Source organism: Mytilus edulis, chromosome 2, assembly GCF_963676685.1.
Source record: "Mytilus edulis chromosome 2, xbMytEdul2.2, whole genome shotgun sequence".
NCBI lineage: Eukaryota > Metazoa > Mollusca > Bivalvia > Mytilida > Mytilidae > Mytilus > Mytilus edulis.
Window position 1 is genome coordinate 43,504,070 of NC_092345.1, and position 17,727 is coordinate 43,521,796.

The 17,727-nt window shown below is 30.7% G+C and overlaps 1 long non-coding RNA gene across 1 annotated transcript; it reads left to right on the forward strand.

Moving 5' to 3' along the window:
* Positions 1-1,885: 1,885 nt before the first annotated feature.
* Positions 1,886-13,884, forward strand: LOC139512194 (uncharacterized). The gene is made up of 2 exons (XR_011662189.1): positions 1,886-2,182; positions 13,784-13,884. It is a non-coding gene; the product is annotated as an uncharacterized lncRNA (long non-coding RNA).
* The last annotated feature ends 3,843 nt before the right edge of the window (positions 13,885-17,727 follow it).

Consider the following 17,727-nt stretch of genomic DNA (forward strand, 5'->3'; position numbering starts at 1 on the left):
TCAAATTTTTGTTTACCATTGAATTCAAATTTTACTCCTGTTAAATTTACAATGTTAATAACTTTTATAAAGATTAATCAGCTTTGTGATTCCATTTTAACTTTTGAATGCTTATCATTTATAATATCAGGAATTTTAAGGTATTGAAATAATTGGTTTACTGCTGTGGATTAAAGAAAAGATATGAGAGAGTCAGATAACACTCATACCTGCTAAATACTTCTAGATCTTGAAAACCCAAAGATTATAAAAATTGAGTTTGAAATGGTGCCTTAATTGTACATGATGTGCATGTGAGATTTTCATGCAGAATTCAAAGCTTTTTGTTCAGATTTATTGATGTAGGTTTTAAAATTATAAAATGCCTGAAAGTGTTTTTGTTTTCAACACATATATTAGTTCTATACAATGAAATTCTTGTCAACAGAAATGAAATATACACCTAAATAGTTGTGTACAGAGTGTTTAAGTGAGATGCCTATAACGTGAAACATTTAGATCTTATAACAATTACGTTTTGAATCCCATTTCCCATCCTGTTGGCTTTACAGTTAATCAATAAATAAAAGATTCACAATACCACATACATGTACATGTATATCAGTTTCAGTTCCAATATTCTGGTGAATTGGTGTTATTTTTCTCCCTTGACAAAGACCAGCATTCACTTTCTTTGATCTTTGTCTCTAGTATCAACTGATATTTACACTCAAGGCTCTGCAAGTGTGCAATAAATAAAGTGCAAACTTGTAAATGATAATAAGATCAAAGCAAATATTTATAATTGAAGTTGATTATTTATTATTTCTACAATATCTACTGGTATTGCTGTAATTTTTACCTTTTCTGGTTTTGTCATGATCGAAAACCCTTCAATGTAGGTGAAGATTTAAAACTTCAGTTAAATTATAACTTTCTTTAAAAAATAACATAAGGGTGGACTATAAATCCAAATTTTTCCTCATTATTAGCCTTTATTGTTAGTTCACCACAAGGGTCCAGAAACGGTCATATTTGCTAATCATGACCAAAACTGAAAGTTATTTGTCCTTAACAACAGATTCGGATTTAGGACTCTTTCTGTTTTTACAGAAATAATTTCGGTCATTTTATTGAGATCTGGTTTCTTGATTGCCTCTTTTATGCCCCATTTATTATGCCCCATTAATGGGCATTATGTTTTCTGGTCTGTGGGACCATCTGTTCGTTCGTTTGTCTGGTCTTCCGTCCATGGGTCCGTCTGTCCCACTTCAGGTTAAAGTTTTTGGTAGAGGTAGTTTTTGATGAAGTTGAAGTCCAATCAACTTGAAACTTAATACACATGTTCCTTATGATATGATCTTTCTAATTTTAATGCCAATTAGGGATTCTACCCCATTTCCACGGTCCACTAAACATAGAAAATTATAATGTGTATAGGGCATCCATGACACTTTCTTGCTTTAAATTTTTTCTTGTAATAAAACAGCCACTACAGGTTAGTATGATAATCCTGAGGGCCAACACAATCTTTATTGATCTTTTGTAATGTTCAGAATATAATCCTTTACTTGAAAGAAAATCTGTTAACACATCAATGGTCCATGTTGTATCACTGTAGGTCATTGACTGAGGCAAGGTTTTTGAAAATGCATTTGTTCTTGTGCTTTCCTTCTATCAAGTTAGTTATTCAGTGCCATATATCTCTTTCTTATGCTTTAAACAGAATTTGAGACTCAATTTTTCACCTGTGTACAGTTTCTTTGGAAGCTGAATTTGTAGACTTATTACATTGTTAGTAATATTTTCTCTGCAGTTCTAAAATTATTTGTCATTTTATTACTGTACAATAGTTCAATCTTTCTGTTACAATCACCAAGCAAAATATTTTTTTTATTTATATTTATTAAATGAAACTATATTTGTATGTGGTATTGTGTTTCTTTATTACTGTGAAGAATATGTACATTTTTGGTACAAGCATTAATAAGGTACTCAACTTGTTTTTGATAACATTATAATAATTTCTTAATTCACAGTACAGTGGCCAGAATTCTGTTTATGTGTTATACATATGTACATGAACTATTGTAATGGATTTGCAGTTTTTAAATCGACTCTCTACAGTCAGTGCTAAGGATGTTACAGATGTGTTCAGCTCATGAATATCTTTTACAATATTTGTGAATTATAATTATCTCAGGTCAGTATATAGGTATATATTTCTATTTACAAGATGTATATTTATATTTTAAATCTCCTTTATGATGTTTGTTAATTATTTTTATATATATTTACATTGTAGAGTTCATATTTGTTGATAATATTACATATTTGTTGAGTTTTAATATGATTTTACATTTCAGATCTCATAGAAGTTAGTACATGTATTACAATGTTAATTTCTTTTATATATATTTTAACATTTTTTTGTATATAAAGCAGTTTTTACACCTTTTTTTTACAAAGTAACAAAGAGGACAGTAAGATTTCTAATATTTGACTGATATTGAAAATTTCTTTCTGGTAAAATCCATATTTTCTTTTGGCTTGAAATTTGTATTTGTTTCTCTAGATAACATTTGAAATGTATTCATGAATAATCTATGATTGTAAGCAAAACCCAGGTATTGGATGTTACATTTTTTTGTTCAATCTGAATTTTAATATCATTGATTCCCTGCAAATTAATATGAATCTCTCCTTTGATATGTTGGTTGAAATTATTATGTCCTTTTCTCTTATTATTTTTTGTCTAATGTCTAGAGAAATCATGTCTGGGTCATTTATTACAGAAGCTGTGCCAACACACCAATTGATTAATTTGTGTAGAGAGGCATTGTATCATAGTTGCTTTGAAATGTACAGTTTTCTGCTTTTGTTCTATCCAACTGGGTTGTATGTGCCTGTGATATGCTTGTTGCATATTTTTACTTTGCCTATTTGAATATGCAATTCTTACAGATCCTCTGAAAAATTCTGACAACAGGGACTTTGATACCCCTTGCAATTAACTGGTATTGTTGAAGTCATTCTCAAGTCCAATTTTTGTATTGTAAGGCACAGTTGTCTTTTTATGCCCCACCTACGATAGTAGAGGGGCATTATGTTTTCTGGTCTGTGCGTCCGTTCGTCCGTCTGTCCCGCTTCAGGTTAAAGTTTTTGGTCAAGGTAGTTTTTGATGAAGTTGAAGTCCAATCGACTTCAAACTTAGTATACATGTTCCCTATGATATGATCTTTTTAATTTTAATGCCAAATTAGAGAGTTTACCCCAATTTCACGGTCCACTGAACATAGAAAATGATAGTGCGAGTGGGGCATTCGTGTACTGGGGACACATTCTTGTTTTGTCTAGATGTGCAAAGTGGTTCATTGTGTAGGTATACTTAAAATACAAATTAACCCAGAAAAATCCTTGTATTTACTCTATAAAAATACTGACTGATCTACACCCCATTGTATGTATGTACGTTTACCATAATTAATATACAAATTAAAAACAATATTAATTTTGCCGACAAGAAGCAAAAACTATTTACAACCCCAAATGCTTGGTTACTTGCAGCCTTTTTTCAAATGAGTCCACAACGTAACCATCCTTGCTACTGTCCAACGACCGTGTCGTTTCCATACCCTATCATTGACATCCGAATTTGCAGCAGCAGTAGCTCCACCTGACCACATTGAATGCAATCCAAGCTTCAGGTCTTTTGACACTGGTTTCAGTTTAGAAATAATGCTTTCTTTGGTTGAAGTATAACTAGGTTTTTTGTTTTTTATAGATAAGTTTACAAATACTTTTAGAACGAAAAATAGGTCTAAAAAGGAAAAAAAAATATTCCAAATTGACACCTGAAAGATTTACATATCTCAAAAGCATCTCATATGGACAAGCAATGGTATCCCTTGGAAATTAAAACCTCATTACCATTACGATACTGGTCAGTCTTGCACTTCTCTATATACAAAAGTAAATAATCAGATATAACTTTAACATTTTTTCACATAAGAGAGCTAATCTCATCATAACACAAAAACCCAGCAAAAGACAGTAAAATCATTGCTAAATCACGAACCACAAGTAAATCAAGGCTTCTTTCATTCTGCTGAGAACCTGTATGTTTTGCTTAGTCTGCTGTTCATTCCCTCGTTTTTTTAATTTGGGTCCATCCGTCAAGGTAGCTTCTATCTTTGAAACCTGTGTTTCTGCAATCTGTTGTTGTTGCACATGCATCTTTCCTATTTCGCTGGAAATAATCTAACGCATTTTGTTCATTATGTCGTTTTGATTTACCATCAAAATATTCGAGACTTGAATTGTGATTAGCTCTTGAAGTTTGGCGTCCATTTTGATGTGCACGCTTCAAATGACGGCTAGAAAGTGAGATACATTTACATGTATACCTTTTAGCTATAATCAATTTTAATTACAAACAAATCCTGATTAGACAATACCTTATTTACAAACCGTTAATACAGACATTTTCCCGCTATTACTAGTCAAAATGCGGGAAAATTCATTTATCAAACAAAATCTTTAGTCACACAGTTCATGTGTAGATTTAATGATGTACAGATTAAAAAAATATTTTTGTTTGTATTGAAAGAATGGATTAAAATTAAAGTTGTTACTTCAATAACCATAAACAAACATCTGACTTTCAATCATTATTTATAAAATTATATCATTTAATTTGACTAATACTGATATTATTAATCTGCTAATAAAAAAGTTTGCAAGGGATCACAAATAATACCAAGTAATATCCTGTTAAATTAGGAGAAAATCTTACAAAATCTATATAAACTAAAAAAATATTTTTCGAAAACATATTTTGGATTTTGTCCCATGGAAAAAATAGGTTATGGTATCATGTTAAAAAAATTCCCATCTACTGAAGATTTTTGACCCTTTATTTATGGTTGTTAAATTGCATATAGTATGAATTGAGTTATCAAAAGTCTGCTCAGAAACCCTTACACTATAAATTGCCAGTCCCTCTTTTATCTAAATGACTTGTAGGAAAGCCACCTAACATACTCACCTTTGTTGGTAGGATCATAGTTAGACTTTATGCTCTTTTTGTGATTTTTGTTTGTCAAATTGTTTGCTCCTGTGTTGTCAGATTATCATTGTGTGCCTCCAGATGCTCAGGGATTCTCTTGCCTGGGTCTGTTTACATTTGCAATATATGTATTTTTCAAACCAGTGGTTTTCTCTTTGGACTGAAGCACATGTGTGACTCTCTTTCTGTTATTAAGGTTTATGACCCTTCTGTGGCCTGTCAATTACGAGGTTTTCAAACTGCAATAGTATCAGAACAGCAAAGACAATGAATAATAGAGATAAACCATTTTGTATATATATCAAGGAGAAACTTTGTGCAAATCATTATTTATTAGTTTAATTGCCTTTAGGAGAACAGAGAATTCGGTGTAAATAAAACCAAGTTTTTTGTAGAAAATCCACAGACTTTAATACAGATATTTTTGTTATAACATTTTAAACATAGATTACTCACTTGTATTTCTATGATCAGCTAGCTTTTATTGTTTCTAAAAAGTCCTAAATAACTTTTAAATTCAAAACCACCTCAGGCTGAGTCACCAAAGTCTAGCGCACCCTAAAAGGTGTACTTGAATTGGTCCATATTTATATTTGTTTTAACCACTATCTAAATTTATCAACTTGTTTTAAGGAAATCATTGCTAGCACTGCATGCAATAATCCTCTATCTATCAAGCTTCGAATTGCCAATTATGAGAGTACAAGGGGAAAGGCTGTGGATTTTCTATAAAAATTTCCATATGTTTAGCATTGAATCAACACAAGGGTACATAATCCTTTAGTTGCTTATATTAATCTTTGTGTATTGACTTTTTGTCTGACCATGTAGTCTTTTCAGTGGTGAAAATCAGAAATTCCTCTCAAACAATTTGCATACATTCAAAGTTGGAAATGCTTATATTTACAAACAAACTTTAAGTTTTACCTGTTGTTGCATGGTCTGTATGTCTCTACGTCCCTAAATTAGTTTCTGTACTCTAACTTTAGTTCCCCTCAACCAAATGGTATCAAACCATTGTTGAAGGCCGTACGGTGACCTATGATTGTTAATGTCTGTGTCATTTTGGTCTCTTGTTGACAGATGTCTCATTGGCAATCATACCACATCTTCTTTTTTATATTACACACAATCCTTATTACTTGAAACACAGATCGGTTTTGAATTTTTGCAGTGTCACTTTTACCATTCTTGAGTCATATCCTTTTATAACTATATGCAAGTTGAGGCATCATATATGTCCCATGGACACACTCCCCATTTATTTTTTTAATTTGTCCTCTTTGTTACCTCCAATGAGTATTGAGAATTTCTTAGACTCTTTGATCAAGATGCATTTATTTGTAGGACTACTTAATTGTGAAAGATGTTTTTAGTATTGAATACCTTATCATAATTGGAATTCAGTGATATTGATTTAAGTTCAAATATTTCCATAACCTTTTTTTTTTAAAGTGCAAGTATGGAAGGGTCAGTTCTAGTTTAATATATTGAAAAAATACTATTTTCAGAAAATAACTAATTTAAATCAATTCACTGGATACAATTATTATAATATTGTGATTCTCAAGTCATAAAATATAGAATTCTTTTTGTGAATTTATAGGTTGTATTTTGTATGTTTCTCAGGCAATAATTTAACGTAATATAATCATCATGACCATATCTTACAAAGACTTATGCTCTAACTGACTGATAAACATTTTAATTTGTGAAAGAAAGTGTGATTACATGTTTAATAAGTTGTGATTGAATAGCTAGCATTATTTAGGAATGTGCATGGAAAAGCTTGTTAGAGGGCTCTGCAAGTGGAAATTGCAGAAAGTTTTGCAAGTGTTTTATATGGCCATATATGTTTCATTATTCCTACCACTGTAGTCCACTTTGCTATACCATATAACAAATATTAATTCTATTACCTGGTATATGCCTCCTTCACCCCACATGATGGACAAATTATAGTTTATTCCACAATAATCTTAAATAAATAAATAAATAAATAATCTTTATTTCAAGAGGATGATCCCATTAGTTAAAACTAATCTTCCTGAGAGTCCTCAAAATAATAATAACATATTTATAAGTACATAGAGTATTATAAAGTTATATTATACACAATATACAATTATATTTAAATAATAATGAAAAAGCATATTAATTTGCACAATTGATGAAAAATTTGTAACATTTTGTTTTAAAAGATAAAAGTGTATTACTCATTTTTATTTCATTTGGTAAACTGTTCCATATTTGAGAACCTGAATATGTAAATGTTTTCTTTAAAAAATTTGTTTTTGGTTTTGGAAGATTTAATAGTTTTTCATCAGCTGAACGTAAGTTATAATTTTGATTATCAGTAAAATGAAAATTTTCTTGTAAATAGTTAGGAACCATACCATTTAATGATTTAAATACAAGTATTGCCTTTTGGTATTGAATGCGTTTTTCCATATTTAACCAGTGTAAACTATTAAACAATAAACTGGATGATGTCATTATGTCAGCTTCTACTATAACCCTAGCAGATTTCTTTAATAACTTATTTAGTTTATTTACTCTCCTTTGTTTCAACAACTTCCCCTGTTTTTTGCTATTGTGATCTACTGCAACTTTATTCCATCATAATGATCCAATACTACAATTTAAAAAAGTATCTAACTTGGCTGTGACATACTAATAAAATATTTGGTTACAAATAAATTATGAGATATCCACATGAGCCAAAAGACATAGCCTCCTTAATTAGATAGGACAGAGGAGTAAATTCAGGATAGAATTAGATTTGGCAAACAGCTATTTTTAAACGACCGCAAAAATTGAAAATTTTTTGGTCGTATATTGGTATCACGTTGGCGTCTGCGTCGTTACGTCGTCGTCGTCCGAATACTTTTAGTTTTCGCACTCTAACTTAAGTAAAAGTGAATAGAAATCTATGAAATTTTAACACAAGGTTTATGACCACAAAAGGAAGGTTGGGATTGATTTTGGGCATTTTGGTCCCAACATTTTAGGAATTAGGGGCCAAAAAGGGCCCAAATAAGCATTTTCTTGGTTTTCGCACTATAACTTTAGTTTAAGTAAATAGAAATCTATGAAATTTTGACACAAGGTTTATGACCACAAAAGGAAGGTTGGGATTGATTTTGGGAGTTTTGGTTTCAACAGTTTAGGAATTAGGGGCCAAAAAAGGGCCCAAATAAGCATTATTCTTGGTTTTCGCACAATAACTTTAGTATAAGAGAATAGAAATCAATGAAATTTAAACACAAGGTTTATGACCACAAAAGGAAGGTTGGAATTGATTTTGGGAGTTGAGGTCCCAACAGTTTAGGAATTAGGGGCCAAAAAGGGGCCCAAATAAGCATTTTTCTTTGTTTTCGCACCATAACTTTAGTATAAGTAAATAGAAATCTATGAAATTTAAACACAAGGTTTATGTCCATAAAAGGAAGGTTGGGATTGATTTTGGGAGTTTTGGTCCCAACAGTTTAGGAATAAGGGGCCCAAAGGGTCCAAAATTAAACTTTGTTTGATTTCATCAAAAATTGAATAATTGGGGTTCTTTGATATGCCAAATCTAACTGTGTATGTAGATTCTTAATTTTTGGTCCCGTTTTCAAATTGGTCTACATTAAGGTCCAAAGGGTCCAAAATTAAACTTAGTTTGATTATAACAAAAATTGAATTCTTGGGGTTCTTTGATATGCTGAATCTAAAAATGTACTTAGATTTTTGATTATTGGCCCAGCTTTCAAGTTGGTCCAAATCGGGGTCCAAAATTAAACTTTGTTTGATTTCATCAAAAAAAAATTTCTCATTTCAGATTTCATAAATTAAAAAGAAAATTTCTTCAAACATTTTTTTGAGAGGATTAATATTCAACAGCATAGTAATTGCTCAAAGGCAAAACAAAAATTTTAAGTTCATTAGACCACATTCATTCTGTGTCAGAAACCTATGCTGTGTCAACTATTTAATCACAATCCAAATTTAGAGCTGAATCCAGCTTGAATGTTGTATCCATACTTGCCCCAACCGTTTAGGGTTCGACCTCTGCGGTCATATAAAGCTGCGCCCTGCGGAGCATCTTGTTACATGCATAAAATGGGATGTCATTAAATACTTCAACATAAATTAAGTTTAAAATATTTGAATTGTGGTGAAATGTACTGCTATAAAGTTGGCTTTCAAAGGTATAGGTTTTAGTTCTTGATGGTAGTTTATCCAGAAAGATGCTCTAGACACACAATTTATCAGGTGTTATTTTGTGACTCCTTACCGAAATTATGGTAGATTATTCCTACCAATATTGATTAAACCTTATAAAAAATTCAGAAAGATAGGAGAAATACTTAAATTTACATGTGATGTGGCCAACCTTAAGGGTAGGTGTCGCAGCTTCATTTAATTTCTTCAGTAGAGGCAGTTCTCGACTTCAATCTAATTGTAAGATAGAAAGGTACTTTGAAGGGTTGCCATTAAAAACAATTTGAACTAAATTTTGAATTTAGGGGCAAAAGTGGCAGAAATTTTAGCTAACAATACAATTTGCTTTTTGATATATTTTGTATTTTAATTAGAGATGACACTCTGATTAAAACACCCCTTCAGCTAAAGCAATTATCAATTTTTCCATGCAATATTAGCTTCACCTAGTGTTTGGAGTAATTTCTGAATCACATCCTTTGTACTATGTATGTTAAAATGAAGCACTACTAATTCTGTGTTACACACAATTTTTTTTTTTTAATTTTCTTGCCATTGTTTCAAAATTTATTTATGATAACAATTTCAGATTATGTAAGCTGCAAAATTAGGACATACCCTTCTTCCCTTTTTTCTTAAAATTCTTTTTCTTAAAATCAAGAATTTTAATTTGGTTTCAAAAACTGTAAAGATCTACAAATAAGTTTATATGACCAACATTGTAAAGTGACCCCTTAAAGAGTTATTGCCCTTTAAGGACAATTTTACACAATTTGTTTATCATGTTTTCTAACTTGAAAAAATCTTCTTTTCTGAAACCACTGAACCAATTCCAACCAAACTTAAGCTGAATGATTCTTAGGGTGTCTAGAATAAAGTTTGTGTTTTATTTTCTGTTTCGTCAAAAAACATGGCCGCCATGGCTAAAAATAGAACATAGGGGTAAAATGCAGTTTTTGGCTTATAAATCAAAAACCAAAGCAGTTAGAGCAAATCAGCCAAGGGGTAAAAGTGTTCATAACGTAAAGTTCTATCAGCCCTGAAATTTTCAGATGAATGTAATAACCCATTGTTGGGTTGCTGCCACTAAATTGGTAATTTGAAGGAAATTTTGCTGATTATCTTGAATGGTATTAATGATAATGTTAAGCTGTAAACAGCAAATATGTTCAGCAAAGTAAGATCTACAATAAGTTTATATGACCAAAATTGTCAATTGACCCCTTAAAGAGTTATTGCCCTTTAAGGACAAATTTACACAATTTGTTTATCATGTTTTCTAACTTTAAAAAATCTTCTCCTCTAAAACTACTGAACCAATTCCAACCAAATTTAAACTAAATGATCCTTTTTAATATACTTTAAACCAAAAAAAACAAACTACGATGAAATTGGACATTTAAACTCTTAAACGATAGATAAATGCCAAAAAATCAAGGTGAGCGATTCAGGCTCTTGAGAGCCTCTTGTTTTGTCAATAACTTGAAGCATTCCTAATGAAGGATATTTCAGAAACAAAATGTGCACAAGAAAATTAGTGTCACACATTTTTCTAAGGATATTATCTTTCAGAGAATTGTTTTATGTTTTCTGGTTTTTGCATCCCTTCATCTGTTCCATATCAGTTTAAATTTTTTTGGGTCAAGGTTGTTCACAATAAAGTTTAACACATTCACTTGAAACTTAGTGCACATGTTGAAATTGTATACCAAATTATGGTTTGTTGTCCCTGATTGGAGTCATGTGACCATTAAGCATTTTTGTCTTTCAAACTACCTACTGTCTGTATAATAAATCTTCCTCTTGACTTCTACTTTTTCAAGTGCTAGTCATCCCCGTCTCCCAGACAAATCCAATTAACTTCATATTAGCTAAAATATAAATTATTTTGAATATTGGATACCCACTTCATATTTGCTCTACTTGGGAAATGATGTACATCCGCTTACTTGCTAACAAATGTGGCTTTGCTTTTTGGCTAACATTTCCTTTAATTTTTATTTGCTTTTTTTTTTTTGCCTTTTTGCAACTTAGACTGTAATGGTTAATATAGTTGATATTTAATATATTACATATTAATATAGTTATTTGTTTTTAATGGTGCTAAGGGGCAGGTATTTATGAACACAAACTAAATTTATTAGCTTTTACCATCTGTATTCACTTGCATTTGTAGGGATCATTTTATAGAGTACTAAACTTTTGTAGGAATTCATTTTACAGAATCTATTTTTTAATAATATATATAATTTTGTAATAAATGTGTTAAGATGTTGTTTAAATAAGTTATGAATGTGTGATTTTTCTTAATTTATGAATATGTTAAAGTTTTGTACATTTTCAAGCAAGCTTTAATGTAAGGAACCATACTTTTGTCAAATCCTTATGATATTAGAAAATAATATTGTGTATTAAATGGTTCTGTACCTTTTTAATAATGCATAATGGACAGGACTAAACTTATTGTGGAAATGGTAATGAGATATTGTTAAGATATTAATCATCATATGTATGCTTTCATAGATGTTATTGAAAATCACAAGATAAATATTTTTTAACAATAATTTACAAATTTATCATATTTTTATTGCATCACAAATGTTTGTATGGCATAGTCATGTTATGTATGACATGGTGTTTTGGATGCTTACATTATATATTATGGCTTGCTTGTAAATGGAACTTTTTATAAAATGATCCTTAAAATTTGTAACCTAGACTAGTTTTGTCAACATAGAACAAATGTCATGAAAATTTGAATTTGGTAGAGATATTTGAAACAAAATAGTTTATCAAGTTAAACTCCAATAGAGTTTTGTATGTTTAAACAAAGCTTGTTTTATAATTTTTTATTTGAAAAAATTACACAGATTCAAAAGAAATATTAATATATTTTAACAAATTGGTAAAAAAAAAAGCTCCCGTTTGAATTGTGAAAACTTTTCCATTTTTCATTCCCGAGTTAATTGACTGAAGAGTTCTAATTTAAAGCAATTTTTAACATGTTGCACACCATTTACACTATTCTACAGACTTTACACTGTTGTTGGGATATGTGAAAGTAAACCCCTATTCATTTCTTTTCCAGAGATATGGGACTTTAAACAGTTCTTGTCCATTCGTTTTTGATGCGTTTTGTTATTTGATTTTGCCATGTGATTATGGACTTTCCGAATTGATTTTCCTCTAAGTTCAGTATTTTTGTGATTTTACTTTTTAGGTAATTTTATACCCCTAAGGATATCCTGTTGCCAGTAGTTTCTGCAGGACCATTTCTTACTGATTTCTAATTTAATGCCTGCTACTATATTCAATTTCTTCTTGAAACAATTGAAATGTGCATATGATTGGTTTATCTTGTTCTCCTAGAGTTACTGTTGAACTATTCATTTAGAAAGGCCTTTTATTAAATGAGGACTTGTATGAATTGTTTTGTGTTTTGGAATTATCATGTCTCCATTTCATGTTTAAATGAGTAAGAAGGAATTCTATGTTCTATTGTTTTATACTACTTTATACTACCAGTTCTTTATGTGTTATATTTTAACAGGGTTAGTGTCTTCTTCCTTTGAGATTTTGTTGGTTCAAATCAATGAAAACTATACACAAGAAAATGCCTGTACCATGTCTGGAACATGACAGTTGTTATCCATTCGTTTGATGTGTTTGAGCTTTTGATTTTGCCATTTGCTTAGGGATTTTCCATTTTGGATTTTTCTAGGATTTTTAGTATTTTTTGTTATATTACTTTTTCCCTACTTTTAATATTTGATCAATTCACCTATCCGTCGATTCAGTTGTATATTCTAGATTTTTTTCAGTATGACGAGTACCTTGTATCATTGGATTGTCACCAATTCTTCATTTTTTTTTATAGATTAATAACATTAGAAATTTTTCCCAGTTTACTTTTCTTTTCGTTTCTTTTAGTGATTTCATCAACATCCTTACTTAATACCTAGGAACATGGTTAAATTCCTGAAAACACTATTTCTAAAATGATTTTGATAGTGAAATCATCATCACTAAAAAATATCGAAAAGTTCCTGTCAAATTTTTAAATAGCTAGTATTACTAGTGTTACTTCTTTGCAGATGTTCTTCAATATATTGTCACGATTTTTGCACTTTGTTATTTTGACACTCACCTATAAACTTGCTCAGGCATTTAATTAGTCAGAATCCTTTAAGGTTGGTGGTGCAATCAAAATACATAATTTTTTGTAGTTTCAAAATATTATTTTTGGTAGTTATTAATTTTCATTTATCTTATTGATTGATTTTTTCATGATGTTTGTTCGAGTTTTATTTCACTTCTTTGCAAATATAATGATCTTTGATTATTTCATAGCATTACTTCCAGATATAAAGTGCACTATTGTACTTTTTTGTTATATATGTATATTGTCTTTCAAAGTATACTGTTAATTGTTATTGTTATTACTCTTTACTGATTGTTTATTTTCAGGATGTTTATAGTTTTATTATTATAACTTATATTTATATATGCAATTATTGTTACCTTTTCCAGGTTTTGAAGCATTTGAAGAAGTTTATACAGAAGACAATTGTTTTATACAAATGTTATTGATTTTTAAAATAATTGAAACAAAATAAATATTTAAAATATTTGATTCATTTTAAGTTGTATTTATCCCGAAAATTTTGGTGTTCCTTGCTCACATGAGATCATTCATTTGATCAAAATCATTTTAAACAAATTCCTACTCTATCAAGCTGGTAGCATGTAGTAGTGAGAGCAATGCCTGGTCATCTCATTGTGTGAATGAGGTCTTTAAAAGAGAGGTGGAAAGATTCCAAAATGTATTCAAACTCATAAGTTGAGGAGGAAACTCACAGCATACATACTAAATTTGCAGGTTTGATCACCAGTCTTTAGATTTGTTAAAGATGTATAAAGTGAAAAAGACTTAAAAAAGAATATCCAAAGTTCAACTTTGCTCTCTGTTCCTCGTCGTTTTTGTGAAAATTGCAAAACGAAATAATAGTAATTTTTGTCTGGAAAATTGCTGACAATATGGTAGATGTTTTACCAGCGAATAGAACAAGTAGTATTATTTTATCAGATAGAATGTTTGTCTTTGTGTGGTTTTTTTTCTTGCTTGACGGAGTCAAAAAGCGAGACATAGGTATGCTGTTGTCGATGGCGTCAACAATGTTTTAGTTTAGTAATTAATTTAATGTATTAGGTCTAGTTTATGGTGAACCACTAGTGGTAAGTCAAAGATATTTGGTATGGCACATCTCATTTTCATGGAGATTATTTGGTCCCGCCCCCTCAGTCATGGTCTATTGACTTTGACCTTTTTGCTTAGTTTTCATGTATTAGTTTGTGATTAAGTCGGTTTATGGAGAACCACTATATAGGTCAATGATATTTGGTATGCAGTTGTATTAGCATTGGCACATCTCATTATCATGAAAATTAATTGAAAAGCGACTGGTTTGCCATTTCCTGAAGACAGATGATCCTATACCTTCTATAAACTTATGAGATTTTATTCATCAATAGGTCATATTATAATTACTTAAATTGGAAAGGAGTTTGATTTGTAAATACCGAAAACGATGCAAAATCCAGAAATCCTGGATCTTACTCACTGTAAAAGACACATGTTGGATACCATTGATTTATTTATGCACTGATTGGTTGCATCTGATTAAATATTTGTCAAATAACTTTGATTATATAGACACCTTAACTTTCTCTAAATTTGTTGGAAATCCGAATATGCTTCAACACTTTATGCTAGATATATTTAAATGCTCTCTGAAACACAAAATCCTTGGCTTTAATAATCTTTAAAGTAAATTTTCCGATATTTGATGCCTACAAATTATTAACTTTATATAGCTAAACTAGAAACTGAAAGTAATGATTGATATCTTTCTTTACTAACATAGTCCTTTAAATCAATGCTAAATATTCGAACAACTTTTTCTTGGAATGATCTATGTTGGCGTTTGTTTTTGTCCCTTTTTAGCTCACCTGGCCTAAAAGGCCATGTGAGCTTTTCTCATCACTTGGCGTCCGTTGTCGTCGTCTGTCGTCGTTAACAATTTTTCAAACATCTTCTCCTCTGAAACTACTGAATGGATTTGAATGAAACTTAAAATGATTGTTCCTTAGATTATCCTGCACAAACTGTGTGCTTCGATTTTTGATCCGTCAAAAAACATGGCCGCCGTTACTTAAAATAGAACATAGGGGTCAAATGCAGTTTTTGGCTTATATCTCAAAAACGGAAGCATTTAGAGCAAATCTGACATGGGGTAAAAATGTTCATTAGATCAAGATCTATCAGCCCAGAAATTTCAGATGAATCAAACAAACCATTGTTCGGTTGCTGCCACTTAATTGGTAATTTTAAGGAAATTTTGCAGTTTTTGGTCATTATCTTGAATATTATTATAGATGAAGATAAACTGTAAACAGCAAAAATGATCAGCAAAGTAAGATCTACAAATAGGTTAATATGACCAAAATTGTCAATTGACCCCTTAAGGGGTAAATGTCCTTTAATGACAATTTTTCACAATTTGTTCATCATATTTGCTAACTTTAAAAAATCTTCTCCTCTGAAACTACTGAATGGATTTGGATGAAACTTAGCATGATAGTTCCTTAGATTATCCTGCACAAAGTGTGTGCTTCGATTTTTGATCAGTCAAAAAACATGGCCGCCCTTACTTTAAATAGAACTTAGGGGTCAAATGCAGTTTTTGACTTATATCTCAAAAACGAAAGCATTTAGAGCAAATCTGACATGGGGTAAAAATGTTCATTAGGTCAAGATCTATCAGCCCTGAAATTTTCAGATGAATCAAACAAACCATTGTTGGGTTGCTGCCACTTAATTGGTAATTTTAAGGAAATTTTGCAGTTTTTGGTCATTATCTTGAATATCATTATAGATAAAGATAAACTGTAAACAGCAAAAATGATCAGCAAAGTAAGATATACAAATAGGTTAATATGACCAAAATTGTCAATTGACCCCTTAAGGGGTAAATGTCCTTTAATGACAATTTTTCACAATTTGTTCATCATATTTGCTAACTTTAAAAAATCTTCTCCTCTGAAACTACTGAATGGATTTGGATGAAACTTAGCATGATAGTTCCTTAGATTATCCTGCACAAAGTGTGTGCTTCGATTTTTGATCAGTCAAAAAACATGGCCGCCCTTACTTTAAATAGAACTTAGGGGTCAAATGCAGTTTTTGACTTATATCTCAAAAACTAAAGCATTTAGAGCAAATCTGACATGGGGTAAAAATGTTCATTAGGTCAAGATCTATCAGCCCTGAAATTTTCAGATGAATCAAACAAACCATTGTTGGGTTGCTGCCACTTAATTGGTAATTTTAAGGAAATTTTGCAGTTTTTGGTCATTATCTTGAATATCATTATAGATAAAGATAAACTGTAAACAGCAAAAATGATCAGCAAAGTAAGATATACAAATAGGTTAATATGACCAAAATTGTCAATTGACCCCTTAAGGGGTAAATGTCCTTTAATGACAATTTTTCACAATTTGTTCATCATATTTGCTAACTTTAAAAAATCTTCTCCTCTGAAACTACTGAATGGATTTGGATGAAACTTAGCATGATAGTTCCTTAGATTATCCTGCACAAAGTGTGTGCTTCGATTTTTGATCAGTCAAAAAACATGGCCGCCCTTACTTTAAATAGAACTTAGGGGTCAAATGCAGTTTTTGACTTATATCTCAAAAACTAAAGCATTTAGAGCAAATCTGACATGGGGTAAAAATGTTCATTAGGTCAAGATCTATCAGCCCTGAAATTTTCAGATGAATCAAACAAACCATTGTTGGGTTGCTGCCACTTAATTGGTAATTTTAAGGAAATTTTGCAGTTTTTGGTCATTATCTTGAATATCATTATAGATAAAGATAAACTGTAAACAGCAAAAATGATCAGCAAAGTAAGATATACAAATAGGTTAATATGACCAAAATTGTCAATTGACCCCTTAAGGGGTAAATGTCCTTTAATGACAATTTTTCACAATTTGTTCATCATATTTGCTAACTTTAAAAAATCTTCTCCTCTGAAACTACTGAATGGATTTGGATGAAACTTAGCATGATAGTTCCTTAGATTATCCTGCACAAAGTGTGTGCTTCGATTTTTGATCAGTCAAAAAACATGGCCGCCCTTACTTTAAATAGAACATAGGGGTCAAATGCAGTTTTTGGCTTATATCTCAAAAACGAAAGCATTTAGAACAAATCTGACACGGGGTAAAAATGTTCATTAGGTCAAGATCTATCAGCCCTGAAATTTTCAGACGAATCAAACAAACCATTGTTGGGTTGCTGCCACTTAATTGGTAATTTTAAGGAAATTTTGCAGTTTTTGGTCATTATCTTGAATATCATTATAGATAAAGATAAACTGTAAACAGCAAAAATGATCAGCAAAG